The sequence below is a fragment of the Ovis aries genome, chromosome 3 (assembly GCF_016772045.2).
Source record: "Ovis aries strain OAR_USU_Benz2616 breed Rambouillet chromosome 3, ARS-UI_Ramb_v3.0, whole genome shotgun sequence".
Lineage (NCBI taxonomy): Eukaryota > Metazoa > Chordata > Mammalia > Artiodactyla > Bovidae > Ovis > Ovis aries.
The window spans coordinates 146,330,715-146,343,245 of NC_056056.1; the positions used below are offsets into that span (position 1 = coordinate 146,330,715).

At 34.2% G+C, this 12,531-nt stretch overlaps 1 protein-coding gene across 4 annotated transcripts in view; it reads right to left on the bottom strand.

Annotated features, from left to right (window-relative positions):
- CNTN1 (contactin 1) overlaps positions 1–12,531 on the bottom strand; it is a 417,338-nt gene that overhangs the window by 273,947 nt on the left and 130,860 nt on the right. For 2 of the 4 annotated variants that reach the window (XM_060412755.1, XM_042246874.2), the window contains exon 2: positions 1–12,531. This exon is cut by the window's right edge and continues 89,068 nt beyond it. The exons of 1 other annotated variant lie outside the window; for it this stretch is intronic. The gene's annotated coding sequence lies outside the window, so the exon portion shown is untranslated. One more of the 4 variants, XM_060412756.1, reaches the window with a different exon arrangement.

Consider the following 12,531-nt stretch of genomic DNA (forward strand, 5'->3'; position numbering starts at 1 on the left):
CTCATATGTTGAATTATCTGTCGTTCTGAGTATAGTATTTATTGCAAACTGTCCATTTGAATGAATGCGGCGACAGTTACACCACAGTACGCTTCTCTCCTGCTGCAGAAAGCAAGTTAAAAGGACTTCAAGCTGTGACCTCAGAGGCAGGCACAGCCGCTCCCATCCTTCAGCCAACCTTCTGGGGAGAGCAGGTTAGATGACAGTAAAGCTGGCTCGCTACATAGCAATACTTTCAAATAAAGCATTCTGTGCTAGGAGCTGGGGGATTTACATCCAAATTCAGCTGGCTAGAGTCAATGCTGCTTCTATGCCTGAAAATATTAAGCATTTCACTGCAGTCACTTAATGCAAGAAACTATCTGAGGCGACTTCACAAACCCTGTCATTCTGTTCGGAGACTAAAGAATGAGCACCGCATGCATAATTCATGCATTAAAATCTTCAATGCACTTCCTGTAGTCGCTGTTCTATCCAGTAATGGGCTATTGATCACCTCATCGCTAAGACAATTGGAGCTCCGCGACTGGTTTATTTCCACAAATAAAATTACAACCTAAAGCACAGGCAGAAACCTCCAACCCTGCAGCATCCACCAGGGTAAAACACTCACATAGACGGGATGGCATTTGCATATTGCAGAATGTTTAAACTGGACTCTTCTGAGGAAATGCTATAACATCTGTTTACTTTTATTCAAAACACATCATTTCTGCAGATTTAGGCTGAATATTTTATATTAGAAGTGAGATATATAGAGTTGATTTTTTCCTACGATTTCTGGAAAATCAACAGTGCTAAGCTGAAAATTAAGAAAAAAGAACAATGATGAATTGCTATAAATCATACTCTAGGAGATTTTTATATGGGCTCATTTGAATAACACTTCTTAGAAGATTTTAAGTTAAAAATAATTAATTTTTATTTCAATAATATGGAAGAGGATTCTTTTTAAAAATATCATCATAGTGAGTACATCATTGTTCATCACCATTGACTATTTTGGATTCTGAGCACCTGTACATTGGGTGTGTCAGTAGTTCGAAAGCCTTTTCTCTCAGAATTTAAGCTCCTAAGAACATGCCATGATTTCAACTAGTCTTTTTTCATTGCCTCAAAAAACAAGTAAGCTTTAAAACTAATTATGCTTTTTATTATGCTAATATTCATCAAGAGAAAACACAGGTAGCATTTTGAAATATCACAGTAGTATTTGGAAAAATTACCATAATGAGAGATCCATGTAAAATGAAATGGCAAATGCATTTAATGTACAATAAATGTTTGTCTATTTCCCAAAGTATCTTCATTGTAAAAACTATTTAAACTTTATCCACCAAAGAGAACAGATGTTACTAAGATTATTTAGAAGCTTAATGCCATGTCTTTTCAAAGCCTTTTCATACATATATATATATATATATACTATATATATCTTATATTTTGTATATACACAGGTACCACATACACAAAAAGGCAATATTTCTATCTCACCACACTTTGCCATTTGTAAGGCCAGAGCGAAGCCTTCAAATTCATGCTCAGGACTGGAGTAGAGAATAACTCTCAGAGTATAATCAAGGTTTCCCATCTAAAGATTACACTATAGAGAGCAATTCATTCTCAGAGGAGGCACGATCATGGTGATTTTCAGTCAATAAACCAGTTAAAATTTATACCAGCCTGCGAAGGCAGTAGGAGGCCTGATGGCAACAGCGATGGAGTTTAGGGATGGTCAGGGAGAGAGTTTTCCTTCCAAGTGCAATAAGAGCATAATCCTTGCTAGGCCAGGGAAAAAATAGGTATATTCAGCTGATAAAGATTATGCTAAAATATTCTAAACGTGTCTGAGAAATTAACTCTCCAATTACTATATACATTATATCTTCCAAACTCCTCAAAATTCTGTTGTATCCAACTCAGATTCTATTTGTACATTTAAAAATACATATTGCTTCTAACATAAAAAATTCAAGTTAACAACAAGTAGAATTTATTTTATACTATTTAATTGAGTAATATTTTTTATTCTTTATACAAAAGATCTCTAACATTTAAAAGTTTTAGAAGTTATAGCTAAGGATAAATTTCCTGCCAATGACAGGGATGGAATAAAGGGACAAAGTAGGTAATTAAATAGTTAATAAATAGCTAATCCCACTAGGGGATTGTAAGCAATATATATATGTGTGTGTGTGTGTGTGTGTGTGTGTGTATGAGATCCCTATAAGTTAATGATTACTCAAGAAAGCATGTTTGCTTAACTACAAAACAAGAAGGCTTGTTTAGCAACAAAACCATGAGACAGAAGCACGAGACATGTCCTCAAACAATAAACCAATGGTGGTGTGATAGCTACATCCTGCCCAGTGAGGTCAGTTAACTAATGATCCCTAGGACATGTCCTCTACACACATAAAAACACAATAATTTGTGGACCTAGCTTGACCATGTAGGGACAAAGAAACTCCCCTGCTGAAGCTAAAGGAGAAGCTGATGATGGAAGCATGATGTCTACTCAAGAAAGATAAGGAAGCATGATGTCTACTCAAGAAAGATAAAGACATTCTTCTTCCCCTCCCCATTTTCCCTTGATTATGAAACTGTAGCCCAGTAAGTTCTCAAGGCATGACACCCTCTTGCCTGCCCGCTTGTAAACATCACAAGCATCCTATTCTAATAAATCACTTCTTATCTTTCACTGTGCCTCTTACTGAATTTTTTCTGCCCTGAGATATAAAGAACTGTGCTACCAGAGTTCTCAGAGCCCCTCAGATGACACCAAATAGTTTCACCAAGAGTTTTATCAATTTAGTCATCTAGAAGTTGTTTTGTATGAAGATAATGTCTAAACTAGTAGAAAATCACAAACTTTGAAATTTAGCTTATCATGTATAAGGATACAGTGTACAAGCATTTAAGAGATATAAATTGCTGACAAAACCAAAAATAATTGCAAATATAAACATTGGAAATTTAAATTCTCTGAATCGACATGATTCAATAGTGTATAACCAGGTGGATAGGAAAAGCATTAGCTTTGTCCTTCTCTCCTTCTGCAGTGAGCAAGAGGAAAGTCAATATTTTTCCCGCATACAAATTTCCAAGACCCAGATCTAAAATGATGAAGATATCTTTGGACCTGCTTGGTGAATTTTCAGATTCAACTGTTTTATTTTTATTTTTTTAAATAATGCATTTTATTTAACCAAATATGTCTAAAATATCATCATTTCAATGAGCAATCAACAAATAAAATCTTTGAGCCACTGACCTTCATTTTTCAAAATTTCTGTACCAAGCCTGTAAAACGCAGCATATGTTTTGTACTTATAAATTATCTCAATTCAAACTAGCTGCATTTCAAGTATTTAATATCAATGCATGGCTAGCAGCTACCTTTTTGAATGATAATGTTTAATTTGTGTTGCTATTCAGTCACTAAGTAATGTCCAAATCATTGCAACCCCCTGGACTGTAGCCTGCCAGACTCCTCTGTCCATGGGACTTCCCAGGCAAGAACGCTGGAGTGGGTTGCCATTTTCTTCTTCAGGGGATCTTCTCAACCCAGGGATCGAACCTGTGTCTCCTGCACTGGCAGGTGGCTTCTTTACCTGAGTCATCAGGAAATCTCATTAGGGATCTATAAATTTAAAATTTATGACATGCATATTCTTAATTAATATTCACAGTAACCCTGTGACATATTTTGCAGGTAAATAATCTAAGACCCAAAAAGTTAAATGGTCTACCAAAGTCATATAAACTATCATCACTTTTTTTTTTTTTTAACAAGAAGAAGGGTTGAATAAGCAAATAAAAAGACTACATAGCGGTTAGGTGCATGTACACCCATGGCGGATTCATGTTGATGTATGGCAAAACCAATACAGTATTTTAAAGTAAAATAAAGTAAAAAAAATAATAAATAAAAAAATTAATTAAATTTGCAAAAAAAAAAAAAGAAGGAAGAGCACTGACCTAAAAGTAGAACTGAGTTTGAGACTTGGTTTGCACCTAACAGATTCAACTGTTTTAAATGTGGGGAGAGAACACACACGCAAACACCTCATCAACCTAGACTAGACCAAGATTAGACTCAGCAGAGATAAGTATGGCATAAGAAAAGCTATAGAGATGGTAAGTCCCTAGGAAATCAGGATAGGGGAAACCTTGAGGGGAAACACAGGAGTAAAAACAACCTATTGTATTCCCACACAAGAAAAAGCCTGAGAAAGTGACAAGAACTGATTTCCATTTTCCAGAAGCCTGACTATGCTTAAGAAACACACTTAACCTCTCTTTTTAAGTGTATGGAAAACAGAGGTGCCTCTTTTAGATGAATTTGATCTCTTTGCAGATCTAGAGGCTTTCAATATTAAGAATTTATAATACATATAAAATATGGAGCAAACTCTGTAATGTACAATAGGCTCAATAGATCGAATCAAAAGTTGTAAATAAATCAAAACATATTTAGTCAGCTAAATTTGCAATATCTATTAAGATATATACCTAACCTGCCATTTGGAAAAATGCATAATTTGTATTCATTTTAAGAATACACAATGCCATGTAGAATTAAGAAAATAATTTAGTCTGCCAAAGTTTCCACATTCCTGAGCTCAAGGGGAGTGGGAGCAGGCTGCATTTATTTTCTAAGATTTAAGACATTATTTCCCCTTTTCTCAAGTTGTCCTAACTATAATATAGTCATCCCCTAATTATAACACATTCATTCAATCAAATATATTTATTATGTACTTTCTATATGCAATGAATTGTGCTACATGTTAGGAAGACAAATATGTATAATGACTGCTCCAAAGATATTCATACTTTAGTGAGAAAAACACATAAAGACATACATGCCGGGTGATGACTATAATCACTTCTGATATGTGTTAAGGTATGCAAATGAGATAACTACTAAAGCATGCTGTGACTGCATGCTAAGTAACTGATAGATAAGTGTTATACAATGAGGCAGAGCAGTAGAAGAAATTGGGTATTCACCACCTGCTCATGCGGCATTAGGAAATGATTCATGGAGAGGTGATATTTGAAGAATCTGAATGGTAAATAAAACTTACATGGGCTATGATATTTCACAAATCTGAAATTAAATTCAAACTTTCTGAATTTGTTACCCAGAAGAGATTGAGTCTTCTTGCCCTGCAGAGTAAATCCAAGGATAACGCTGAGATGTTGTGAAGAAAAAAGTGCAGCATTTATTGTAAGGCACTAGACAAGGAGTCTGGGGCAGCTAATGCTCAAAAACCTTACATTCCCAGATGAGTTTCAGGGAGCATTTTTAAAGGCAAACTGAGGGAGAGGAGTCCCAAGGTATGCGATCAGCTTACACATGAAGAGGTAACTGGCAACATTACAGGCATCACTGGTTAACATTATCAATTCTCAGGTTCCCATAGATCATGGACATCAAGTAGTTAACTTCTCCCATTTGGTGGGGTTTTAGCATGTGTTTAAAAACTTAGGAATTATATTTGAGATACTGTTACCTAGGTAGCTTAGGGAAGAACTAAAGATTCTGTGACTGCCATATGGCTGATTTATTATTTAAATTGTTACCAGTTCTCCTGGCTCAAACTACTTACACCACCACTCAGTAGTAAAGAATTCACCTGCTGATGCAGAAGACATAGAAAACACAGCTTCCATCCCTGGGTCAGGAAGATCCCCTGCAGTAGGAATCCTTACCTGTAAAATCCCATGGACAGAGGAACCTGGAGAGCTATAGTCCATAGGGTCTCAAAGACATGACTGAGCATGCTTGCACTTCTACTCAACTGCTACTTATGTCTCTATATATTCACGTCTTTGATGCTGGGAAAGATTGAAGGCAGGAGGAGACGGGGACCACAGAGGATGAGATGGTTGGATGGCATCACTGACTCAATGGACATGAGTTTGAGTAAACTCTGGGAGTTGGTGATGGACAGGGAGGCCTGGCGTGCTGCAGTCCCTGGGGTTGCAAAGAGTCAGACACGACTGAGTGATTGAACTGAACTGATTCACATCTTTCCCATCATTAATTCTTGAGCCAAGCTTTTGTAACTCAGGAGGGCCCTAGGGAAATACAGCTTTTCTACAAACAGAAGGCAGGCTGAGAACCAGGGGTAGATATCTGCTGCAGGAAGGTGCCATAGGGTCCTACTGGGTTACAAATTTATGTGACCATGGCATGATATCCATACTCCATGAACATGAGTTTTATCATGTAGAAATCAAGTTAAACCTCTATCTCTTTATCTTTTGGTATGAATTAAATAAATGGCCCTAGACTACAATAATTAAAAATACATTTTTTTTGTAGTCATGCAGATGAGAGTTTAAATCCTGCCTTGATTTCCTCATGTGTAAATAGGAACTTCATTGACATCACAGAGTTATTAGCAAATTCAAATATTGCAATGTCTTTATGTCACTTAACACAGTTCTGACACAGTAAGGACTTTAGAAATATTAATTTATTTTCTTCCAAATTTGTCTTGAAGGGAAAGTCATTTTTAGTAAGGAGAAAAGCATGCATTTGTAGAGAAACAGGACATCACATGACATGCTTGAGAAACAAGTATCTTTTTATAATTTTGGATATAATACATATATTTTCAGGTGATGACACGAGATTATACAAAATCTGATAGCAAAAATAGTTAAAAATCATGATTATATACAACATTTTTAATACTGTTAAGGAGTTTGAAGCTATTCAACAGAGAAAGAGATATTTAAAGATTTCACCAAGGGAGTAATACGACTAGGTTTTGTGACTGGAAGATAGATTGGATACAGTAACAGATTAAAAGACTGTGTTTAATAGAACATCATTTTAGTCCACCAGAAGTGATGAGGGCCTCCACAAAGCAGAAATAGAGATATTCCAGAACTATTTAAACATTAAAGTGGTAAGACTACATAGATTAAAAGACAGGGAGAAATCATGGAAGACGTTAAGACTTGGGCCAATCAGTGTACCCTCCTTTTGCCTCTATCCAAAGAAAAAAGAAAGAAAAAAAAGAAGAACCACTGATGTTATGAGAAGATGGTGAGGTAATTAGATTACAACATTGAATGTAACAAAAGAGGGGTATACCAGGAAACAAGATGGAGAGTTGATAAAGAATTGGATACTTATAGAACTTTCATTACGACATTTGGCTAAAGAAGCTACACGTCACTACATAGGTTTGGGAGTGGTCAGAATTGTTTAAGCTATGAAAGTGGAGAGAACAACTTAGGTTTGAAAGTGTGCAGAGAAAAGAAGATGGAGGAAGAAACACTGCGATGTAGATAAGAAAATGTACTTAAAAGCTTTACGTTAAATAAATATCTTGACATCATTAGTAAATTGACTACAAAAGGGAAAACTGCTAATATGTGTTAAACACATACAATACGGCTAGAACACACTTACTACTTTAATACATGGATTTAATTTGATCATCACAAAGCTCTTGTGAGACAAGTAGCATTTACCTCCACTTAAGAATGAAGCCTCCTACTCAAAGTAAGATTAAGAAATTTGATCAGGTCACATGATCAATGAACAAGTGAGCCTGAAGTCACATCTAGATTTTCCAAGTATACAATTCACACCACTTCAACCATATAAAGCCACTGAACCACTTCCACGAACTGTCTCTGCTCTTATATGTCCCAAAAGTCCAACAAGTAGTGAGCTTGTATTAAAAGTATGTCTGGCAATCACTACTTACTTAAAAGGAAAAATATGGAAAAGAAAAAATCATTTATTATTGTTCCAAATACATAATATTTTATATATCTATATACTTATCTCCAAATGTACATTTTACAATTATGTCTAAAATAATTTATAAAGAAGACATTATGATCCCTTTTGGTAGATAAGAAAACAGGCTGAGACAGTTTTAAGTAACTTTCACAAGCGTAGAACGATATAAAGAATAACACAGAATTAAAATTCCACGTGACCAAAGCCCAGATTTATTACGCTGTAATTTCCTGTAACAATATTCTTTTAAATTAGCCAAGAATTGAAAAAAAAAAAACAAAGCTACAACTATCAACATAGATGGAGCTTGCATGCTTAATGCTAGGGGAAAATGTATAACTCATATATCATAATTCCTATTACATAAAATCTAAAAATAAGCAAAGTGATATGATATTATATTTTGCCTAAAGGTATATGTATATATGATACATGAAATTTAAGGTCTGGATATAAATATCAAATTCTGGATTGTACTTATTGCTAAGGAGAAGAAGAAGGTTATTACTGGGGAAGAGGAATACAGAGAAGTTTATTTGCATACACTTTTATTTATTAAGCTGGTAGTGGGCACACATCTTTCAGTTAAGGAAAAAAAAAAAAACCAGCTATACGGAACAGGTATCCTAACATGTCTCCAAATCTGAGTGACATTGTCCATGCAACATTAAAGAGTTCTAATTCCATTAATATATCTCAATATTTCAGTGAGCTTGCAAAACTTAATATACTCAAATGATTCCCAAGGTCTCATACAAATTACCCAACTGTAGTTCAGTCAGCATATAGAATGAAACTACTAAGAATTCTGCTAATGCTAACAGGTATAATTGAAAAATATAAAACTTTTAAGTCTTTGAAAAGTATAACTGCCAAATAATCATAATAATCTTTATTTAATTTTATTTACTTTAAGTTATCTTTAGAGTAGTTTTCCTTTTTAAGAGATTAAATACTCTTGAAGGAAGACACATTTAACTTTAATCCAGAGATACCAGCAGTCAGTTCTGTTGCATGAGATTCCCCAAAAAGCTCTGTGTACATGCCACTGTGTATCTCTACATACACCTTAGAAAATAATTTTTAAAGTATAACCCTGTTTCTTTTCTCTAGTAACAAATTTCAATGTTTGCAAAATAGTCTGATATAAATAAATTTCTAGTGTCAAGATAATTTACTTTTACTTCATTCTGTCTCAATTTCTTTTAGTCAAAAAGAGTATGTAAACTTTTAGGTCTTTAAGATTTCTGAGCTTTTTGAAAAGAATGCTTTGACCCATAAGTAACACCTTGGACAGAAGCTTTTATTCACATTCTTTCCATTCTTATTTGACCATAGGTTCAATGTAAAGTGTATCTGTTATACTTTAATAAGGTGATTTTGTATCTTTTTCATATAAATACTTCATAATGAATTTTATTTTTCTACCGAAAACCTGATTTCATAGCAAGATATTAATATTCCAGTAAGTTCTCTTGTAAAATGTTTGCTTCACAGAGTTATTGCATAAGGCTTTGCTTCTTCATGAGTTTTATCTTTAGTCTTGCAACTGTAATTTCCTGGAAAAGACTTTATTACAGGTATTTCTCCTGTGAAACTGGAGAGGCATTCATAATGTATCTTAAAAATATAGTTAATATTTTAGCTGTAGGAAGTGGATGTGAGGGTCTTTCTGAATGAAGTGATACTTCACTGAAATATATGAATTTAAATTAAAAATAGAAAATTGACTGAATATAGGAATTGAAAGTCTTTGTATAAGAATAACATATATTCTAGACTGACCCTTGGTACAAAATCATCAGATGCAAACTTCTTGTCTGGCCAGTAATAATTATGTTTGAAAAATCATCCATATGAACGACACAGAGTAAAACAGGTATATTAAATAGCAGGGAAAAAAGTCTGGCTTGGGAAATGCAGGTGTGAATGCAAAGAACACCTATCTTTCTTTCAATCCAGTTGACATTGACTTGAGCATTTTTTTTTCCCCAAAATATTCATTGACATGGCAAATATTCACTGACATGGGCTATAGGTCAAAACCTAACTTGGTGCCAGGAATCTGAACATCATTATCTCCAGTAACTTAGAATCAGTGGTCTGATGGAGAAAGCCCATTTTTAAAGATAATTGTAAATGTCAGATAATTTGCAAGACAGTTGTTAAAGACAATCACCATTGATAATTAACTAATATAACCATTACCTTGTGTACTTTAATAACTTTATAGTAATGCATACTGAATTAAAACTTCATCTCCAGCCAAAATCTCTTTTCCGAACCCCAGATCCAGCAGGGTAGTTTTGCTCTTGATGTTTACACTGGTCTGTCTCAGGCAGTTCACAAATAAACTTGACTTTCTTTCTCTAAATTTGTTTTTTCTTTTTCTCCTCGGTGCTAGGACATGTTACCTTCAATCATCTATTTATTCTAGAAATGGAGATATAATCTTTTTCTACTTGAAAGATTACCTATATGTTGATGAACTCAAAATTGTCTCTCAGCAAGATATCTTTTCTGAAATCCAACACATCAACTCCATAGTTCTACTTGGTTATATCTCACTTTTAGATAACTGAATTCTCAATATTTCTCTCAAATCTTATCTTCTCCATTCCTTCCTATCCTAGTAAATGACATCTCCCTACATCATCCTGTTTACGCCTAGAGTCTATGGCTTCAACTCTTTTTGTTTCCACTTTATTATATATTGTATCCATCTATGTTTTTCTGTATTCATTGTCAATAGCGAAGTTCCAGCTGTGATCACCTCTTGCTTAAACTAGCGAAATAGTCTTAAAGGTGACTCTCCATATCCACTCTGCTGCTGGCTAATCCATACCAAATACATAGTGAGATTACCCAAAAGGATTTTTTAATATGCCAATGTCATCATATTGTTTACTGGCATACAATGTTCAGTGTTTCCTGAACTAAAATTAAGATAAGATTCTAAATCTTTAACACAGCATATAATGTCCTGTTGGTCTCTAGCTAATCCTGCAGCTTCATTGTGTTCTCTTTTCCCCCTTCTTCACTATATCCTAGTTACTTTGGCCATCTCCCTGTTTTTCCTAAACTTGAGACTTTATTTTTCCTCTGTCAGTAATTTTTTTCCAAATATTTTTTTGGCTAATTGACTCATCTTTCAGGTTATACAATTTTCTCTATCAATTTATAAAATAAGATTGTCCTTCTATAAATAATTCTTGCAATACTAACTTTCCTTTATAGCTGATCAAAATTTTAATTAAAAACATGTTTTGTAATTATTTAGCTAATGTCTAACTTTTCTACTACATTATAATTTTCACTACAGCAAAGACCATATTTGTTTCATTTGCCTCACTTTTATCACAGGTATAATGTGTATCACTGTGATTGCTATACAGGGTACCAAATATGTGCTGAATGCATGGAAGAATAATCAATACACAGTGTGTGCTTATTTTAGAGGGTTTGGTTCTTCAAGTTTGAATTATCAGGCACTGTGATAGATTTGATCACACGGAACTGAGCTGCTTACCTTTAAATAAATGTTTTATTTATTTTAGATCTTTGGCTAAAGATTCTCATATATTAAGCTTCTATCTAAAAATCTGTACTATTTGTCTCTGTTCCAGGATACCGGTCAGGAGACTTTGAACTTTTGTCACCCATGCTTGACAGTCTGCTTTGATTTTTTGTCCAAACTCATTTATCCATAAGTGGGAAAGTTTTATTATCTCCACACTCTCTGCTTTGCCCCTGACCTACCTGAATTCTCCGTTGTCTTATATATCCATGTTGGTTCAGCTAAACAGAACACTGATTAACTTCTATTAATTCTAACAACTTCAGCTGTTGTTTCAACTTTGCTTTCTTTAGGGAGATTCTCCTCAGCCCTTTGATAATTTTCTTATCTAGCTCCTAAATTTCTAGTAGTTTAAGTGTTCAAATTTGGTGTGGAGATAAATGCCAGAGAAGTTGATTTGATGGCTTTAACTTGTCTAACTTCTGATTTTCAGGGAGTGAGCTGATCTATTTCTGTACTCTCACCAACTAAGCTATCTCTTTCCTTTTTTATTAAAACTGGGAAAACTCTAGCTGCTGAAGATGCTCACTATTATTTTTTTCTATTTAATAAGTTCCCAAGTATTATTTAATAGTAGAGCATGTTGTCTAAACAAAGAAAAATTAAAGAGCATTTTCTTCTCCTAATTTGTTTGTTCATTTAAAAAAAAACATATTTTTCTTGCCTTCCCAATGAGTTATAAAGAGAGAGTCAGTGGATCTAATCGTCGAAAGCACAAGATCTCATTTCTTACACCCTATAGCTTAGTATTGTATTTTACACTTGCTGTTTGTTCACAGCCAAGTTACTTAAGCCTCTTGCATTACAATATTTTATTTGTTAAATGCAAATTACAAAAATAAAAATAATGCCTCCATAACAGGAATACTGTGAGATTTAATTAAATTAAAAAACATGAAAAAAAAAAAAAGACTTACCTCATACAGTGGCTCAACAAATTGAGTGTTAAAATTTTGTTAGTTACTTTTATCACATAAGCTCCTTGCAAGCTAGCACCACATTTTATGTTGCTGAATAATAGGTATCTAGCACAGAGCTTGCAAAGAACAGGTTTGTGACAAATGTTTATTGATTGATTGAAGAATTCAACCAAATTTTCTTTCTGAGTCCTTTTGCTTTATCAGGTTACAATGACTCAGATGATTCTATCTCAGGAAAAGGACATCATTCAGGTTTG